The 7,221-nt window shown below is 32.4% G+C and overlaps 2 pseudogenes; one reads left to right on the plus strand and one right to left on the minus strand.

The window, feature by feature from the left end:
* The first annotated feature begins 207 nt into the window (after window positions 1-207).
* LOC119571555 lies at window positions 208-3,261 on the plus strand (annotated as a pseudogene).
* Window positions 3,262-3,430: 169 nt separating this feature from the next.
* The window catches only part of LOC119571554, a 10,086-nt pseudogene continuing 6,295 nt past the window's right edge, over window positions 3,431-7,221 (minus strand).

The following is a 7,221-nucleotide window of genomic DNA, read 5'->3' on the forward strand; positions in this document are numbered from 1 at the left end:
TGGTGCATCGTCTCATTTTCCAAGGGTATGCACGGTCATGATGCGCAGGCTATGGCACCGACACAATATCCCAGCAGTGGGCCCCAACCACTATGAATATAGCCTTGGAGGGAGGGCTTTTGTATCAGGAAACCACAAAATTTAAACCCCTACAGATGGGTCACGCCTATAGGATCTTGAAATAACAGAGAAAGAGAAGGTCTAAATATGAAGAAGTATTATGCATATTCCAAGCTCATCTCATATACTGTATAGACATACATCAAACCCTAAGAAAATATTCATATCCACATACTATCTCAAAACCCCAAGTTGACCTTCTCTCAGCACCCCAAGTTGACTTCAGTAAAACCCCACCTAGCCCCTCTTTCCCTGCCTCCACCCTCATCATCGCACGCCGAGCTGTATATTAATGATGCGTAATGCATTACCATGGGTGATTGGTAGATATTTTTTTTCCAGGTGTTGGTCCAGGGTTTAAATGAACTGTGAATGACAGAATAGGTTTTAGTAGTTACATGCAACATACAACATTTTGACCATACATTGCAGATCTTATATGCTTATCATATGGTAGCTATTGTATTATCATTTTAGCATGAGATTTTTTACTCTTTCTCTTGCACTTTTTTTGCTTTATTTTTTTTAAAATTTATTTTCTTTACAGGTTGATGGAGAAAATTACCATACCCTTTTCGAACAGGATGTTGCCATATATGAAGTATCACTGCACCAAGCGACCATATAGGACCTTTCTGTAGATGACCAATTTTTCCGTGTTTTGAAAAATTGCAAACCTAGGGGCGTATCAGGTAAAACTATCCCATCCATTTTGGAGAGATTTACTTTCCTTCAGAATAATCTGTAAATAGATAGAGATGGACAAAGAGGGGGAGAAAAAGAAATAGAGATGAAAAGATAGATAACAGACAGGTAGACAGATAGACCATTGACATATAGGTATAGAAATAGAGTGATAGAGTAATAAGATATATGAATAATTGAACATTTCTTTTTCCCGGTATACCCTGCCTAGCTATGGTTGTGGTGCATCATTTTTTATAAGTTGTCAAGAGGAATTTACCGCCTGAAGAACTGTTTTTCAATTTACTTCTTATTGAAGAAGATCGAGGCTCCATGTATTAACGGGACTTAAGATTGTTGTTATATCCCCTTTGATTTTTTTGTATAAATCCATAAATCTTAACAATGTTAAAAGTTGTTAGGTAAAGCACCAGAAGCATGGAATATGCTTCAGGGTTGGGGTTTTGTGTATACAAACCAGCAGATATGACCATGAATCACCTGAGAAAAGTGGTGGGTTGGGAAACCCAACCCGTGATCTCAATTTATTAAAGACTCGTCCGGCCACTCCTATAGTTGCCATTGAAGGTTAGTTTGATATATCATGGAAATGCAGGGGTGCAGATTGAAATGTGATTGTGATTTTTTTCCCTTATATTAAGTGTTTGCTCTGATAGATTAATCATGACCCGTGTTTAAGCATTATCATATATTTTGATATAAAAACCCTTGCAGGCAGTTTTACAGAGAAGCGGGTTTTGTGAAATTGAAGGAGAATTATGCTGATCACCCATTATTTTCTTGGTCCAAGATACCAACCAAAGGTGCCCAAACAAAAACATGGGCCCATCAGTTAGATAAAAATATCTCAGGTAGATGAGGTTTCCTAATGATTTATAGTTTTTCTTTTTATATCACACATAAAAAAAATACTTTGTGCAGGCAGTCTCAATTTAAATATATTATCTTATTTCCCACAACTCAGCTAGAATGGCATATTTCTGTAATACATTCTCTTACCAAATTTTAGTGTTTCATTTAAAATGTATTGAATATTAAAATAAAATTCCTTTTTCTTAGGAGTTTGCATTTTGGGTGTGAATAGAGGGACAAAAGGTACACGCAAAGTAAGGGAGTCACAGTAAATTTGTTCTTACACGGTTTCGGGCCAGTTTTGGACGAACAACTGACACGCTTTTTATTGATGGCAAGGTGAGGAACCCATTAATCATGGTTTATTTATAATAATTATAATTGAGATTTTTCTTTTATCATTTTTAAAATACGTATTAATATTGTCATATATGTTTTAATGGTTGTAAAATTATTTAGTATACTATTCATTGTGTCACTGGTGCACCATTTACAATTTTTTTTTTTTGTTTTGTTTTTGTTTTTCAGAAAAAAACTTCTGTAATGAAGATATCACAAAATCTGATTATTGTGTACCTTAATTGAATTGAATTGTATCAGTGTTGTTTTTAAATGTTGATGTGTAATATTCAGATTGCTTCATAAATAAAAAATAATTTCTTCCTTTTATGAGTGAAGATTATAGGGAATCACATACAAGCATATAACAAGAGGACGCCTAAATGCGAACATTAATGACCCATACAGGCCGGTCTCGAGGAGTTCACTTAATTTTTTGGGTCTTGCCCCACAGTCTCAGGTAGGAGGTTCTGTCAAAAAAAAACAGGTGTTGGTGCACTTTGAAAGAATGATAGTCTGAAATTTAAAATTAACACTATAAAAGTTAGTCCCAGTATATAAAATACTTGAATATATTTTTCCATTTATGTTGTTGAAATTTTCAAAATGAATGTTTGTCAACGGGAAGCCATATGAAGCTCTCTTCAGCTGAGGGCCTTGTAAGACCTGGCGAGAAATCTCCACCATTAATCTATGCTCTCAAAATTGTTGACTTCAATTTACCAGATTCACACTAGAAAGGGATTATCTGGATCCTCAAGAAACAAAATTTCAGTAGGAAAAAAATTATATATTTGTGATACATTTATAGGAAAAAGAACTTTATCAAAATAAATAGTTGAAATGATTTGGGAGGCCTTATATGGCAATCCAAGTCACATGCATCTCCATCTATAATTGCCTCTCAAGAAACCAGCCAGAGGGAATATATTTAATATATTTTTATTTACATAATTACAATAGTAACTGAACAATCTTTTTCCCGAGGTTTCATGCATTAATGAAAATGCTGTCTACCTTCAACACCCGGTGCACGATCTAGCATTACGGGTCAAGACCACTGCTGTGTGCACACAAATGCGCTGCATTCGCTATGGACCTTGGACTCTGCAGCATAGTTTGCTTCATAAGCATTGGTGTCTAGAACAATTATAGATAATATAACCCATAGCAAACCACTCTTTAAAGATATAAACCCAAAACACTAGTTTGGTTATGTTAAAAGATGAACAAGAAGGAAATTAGAATTGGGAAATACTCAGGTGAGACTGATAAGTGTAAATATACTGTATAATAAATTTCAGTAAACATGAATACCCCCTTTGATAGTTTTTTTTTCAAAAACCTTTTGCTGATAATGGTTTGGGGATATTGAATATAATTATGCCAGAGTTAAATAAATCTGCCTTACATATCAGTTGAGGTACTTCCTGCCATCTAGAAAATTATATCTGTGATCTTTCAGCCTTCAGATTTTTATATTCATATTAGACTAGTAATAGTGATATCATTATTATAATCTTTATTTTATTATTTTTTATAGCTACTACTTTTTATCATATTATTATTATTACTATTATTTTTTTTGTTATAATAATAATAATAATATAATATTATTATTGTTGTTGTTGTTATTATAACAAAAAAAAACAATAAAAAAAAAAAATATTATTGCCATTGCTATTATTACTAATATTTTTTGTTATCATTATTATTGTTATATTATTTAAAATTACCAATATTGTTTTACATTATTATTATTATTATTATTATTTTTTATTATTATCCTAATTATTATCTTATGACAAAGATGGATACGATGATAATCAAGTAAATAATAAAATAATAGTAAAGTAAGTAATAAAAATAATAATAACATAAATAATAAAGTAATAATAATAAAAAAAAAAATAAAAAAAAAAATAAAATAATAATAAAAATTATTATTATTATCATAATTATTATCATCTTTTGATAAAGATGGGTATGATGATAATAAAGGGAAATAATAAAATAATAATAATAGTAAACCACTAGCATACAACAAAAATATAAATTTTTTTAGACAATATCATTCTATTCAGAGTAATCTAATGGTATTTTACACAGAAACCATAATACTTATTGTGTGACCTACAACGTAAATATGAAAACTCACAAGTATATTAATGTTTGTATAAATCTCTCTCTCTCTCTCTCTCTCTCTCTCTCTCTGTGTGTGTGTGTGTGTGGTGTGTGTATGTGTGTGTGTGTGTGTATGTGTGTGTGTGTGTGTGTGTGTGTGTGTGTGTGTGTGTGTGTGTGTGTGGTGTGTGTGTGTGTGTGTGTGGTGTGTGTGTGTGTGGTGTGTGTGTGTGTGTGTTTGTTTTTGTGAAAGAAAGAAGAAAGAGAGGGGAGTGAGGGGGGAAGGAGAGGAGAGGAGAGGAGAGTAACCGAGTGAGTGAGACTCCCCCCTTTTTTCTTTCTCTCCCCCCTCCTACCCCTCTCCTTTTCCCCTTTTTTTTCCTCTCTCTCACTTTTTTCTCTCTCCCTCCTACCCTCTTCCCCTTTTCCCCTTTTTTTTCCTCTCTCACTCTGTCTCCATTTTCTTTTTTTCTATTTGCATATCAGCATAATCTGTCAGCAATAATACTAGTTATATGAAATTTTATAGCAATAGTAAGTACATGTTTGACATCTGCAGAAAAAAAAAACTTGATGTAAGACCAAACCAAAAACTATATTTCCAAATCTGTTTTCCTTGGGACTGTGTGGGCTACTTGAGCCAGGGGCCTTGGGTGTTTCAAGGTTAAACTGTTTTCCTTAGATATTCAAGCTAATTAGGAGAAAAAGTAAGGGACTTACGTAAAATATTTTTTACTCTTTAAAAATATAACAAACTACAGAAAATTTCTTGCACTACTTTTTGTAAATTTCAGTATATGCAAAAATGCTATACTTTCAAAGTATAAATATAGCTATTTTTGAATGATAAATCTAAATGATAAATTCAAAACAATGCTTTCATTAATCTTATTTTTTAAAAGACCCCAAAACTGATGCAAAAACTGAGAAGAGAGCTCAAAATATTTTTTTTCATCTGTATGAGACCAAATTTGGGTTTTTTCTTTTCCACAAAACTGGCGATGCCTTCTTGCCCATCCTTCATGTTGATATTGTTGACCATTATACATGCTCCTCCCTGAAAATAGTATATTTTGTATATCATATTTAGTCATGTAGCCTGCAGCTTTGAACATCATATATACAGGAAAGAAAGAAAAAAAAAAAGAAAGAAAGAAAGAAAAAAAAAATCTTCACACAAAATGTGTGCACTCACTCACTCTCGCACGCATGCACAAAACCACACCAAAGCACATGCACACACACATGCACACACACATACCACTCACTCACTCGCCTCTTTTACGTGCACACACAAGGCCCTTATGAGTAAATTGCAGCAGGGAAAGAATATGTGAATATTGTATAAACAGACAAATAGACAAATATTTAGATATACATATAGAAATAATCTGGACGTAGTGATTTATGTAAAGTAATGATTTTAATGCCCAATATACATTTGAAAAAAGGAAATTTATGGTACCCTCCCCCCCACCTTCTTCAAAAATATTTGCCAAATATAACTTCTTACTCAATGTCGCCAGGAAAATGATGTGCTCTTTTAAAGATTTTCTGTGTGAAAATGTCTCCGCACAAAGATGGCTCTGCTAGTGCTTAGCCACAAAGGAGTCATTAGTAGACTTTTGTGACCTTACCTGATTTCACCTTTCTCTGAATTTGCGGGAAAAACTTTTTTTTTTTACTAATGCTGATGGTGTTATTTTTTTATTATAGACATTATAATCATTATAATGTTATTGACATCAGTATGGCAATATAAGACAACATAAAATCTTTTCAAAAATCAAGGAAAAGGGTAAACAGGTGAGACAAGTAGTACTCAAAATTGGCTCATTGGTGACTTAGTGCAAGTGAAATCATCTATGTGTAAAAACAATTAATTTAAGTAAACTCCAAGAGGGCAGCGAAAAATGAGAAAATGGATTCAAAAGAAAGGGCAAAAATCATGACGTCCACAGTGTTACACAAGACAATTACTTTGTGGTCTGCAAAGTGTATCATTTTTTTTGGATAATTTAAATAGCTGAGAGATGGCTAACACTAGATTGGGGATATAAACATAGGGAGAGACATGAAATTTTCTGCACGGCAAAAGTCTGTTCTGAAGCTTACAAATTTGTTTAGATCAATGACACAGAATTAAAGAAAGACAAAATAACACTTCATTGTCTCTGTTGATATCATATCTTAAACAAATATTCTTTACTTACCTATAGGCTTTTCCCCTATTCCCATTTCCATCTGCTTATACATGAATTTTTTTCCTAGAGCAATTACAGCTTTACTTTTGTGTGTTATAGCATCTACTGTTTTTTGCACTTCAGAATCTGAAAAAGAGAAGAGAGTATGTCTAACAAAATACATCTACAACAAACTTCAAACACAAACTAACACTACACATAAATTTCTTTCAGACAAAACTAAATCCAGCATACAGAAAAAGAAACTCAATATATTCTTATATGAAAACAAATTCTAGTCTCTTTTTTCCATATTAATATAATAAATAATTAAATATGCAAATATGTAGAAAAAAATTATAATCACAAGATCAATGATTTAAAGTCAGCTATCTGAGGCCACACAGGATATGAAAGTGATGCTATACAAATATACAAATATGGAGAGTGAAGTGATGCTCAACTTTGCCATTGTCATTTCTCCCTAGGCTGGATGTACTTCACCATTTATACCTATAACTTCCAGAAAGAAATTATTTTTTAAGATCGTATACAATACTTGATAAAATTTTGTATATTACCATTAGCTTTCTATGTCAAAAATATGGACAACTAGTAAAAGACACTCTAACACAAATTTTGAAAAAAGTAACCTGTGATGACGGCACTGACTATACTACTTATAAATAAGAAACAAAAATACCTCATCTCATTATATGAGAAGCTGTTTCATTATTTGAGGAGCTGTTGATGACAATGCTATCCATATATACATATGCAATGTCAAAGAAACAAGGAACAAGCTGAAGAATGAAGGAATTTAAGTTTCAACCAGATATTAGCAGCAACTCCACCAAATTCTTTCATAAAGATTTAACAAATGTCACTACATTTATCA

Source organism: Penaeus monodon, unplaced genomic scaffold (genome assembly GCF_015228065.2).
Source record: "Penaeus monodon isolate SGIC_2016 unplaced genomic scaffold, NSTDA_Pmon_1 PmonScaffold_6850, whole genome shotgun sequence".
NCBI classification, from domain to species: Eukaryota; Metazoa; Arthropoda; class Malacostraca; order Decapoda; family Penaeidae; genus Penaeus; species Penaeus monodon.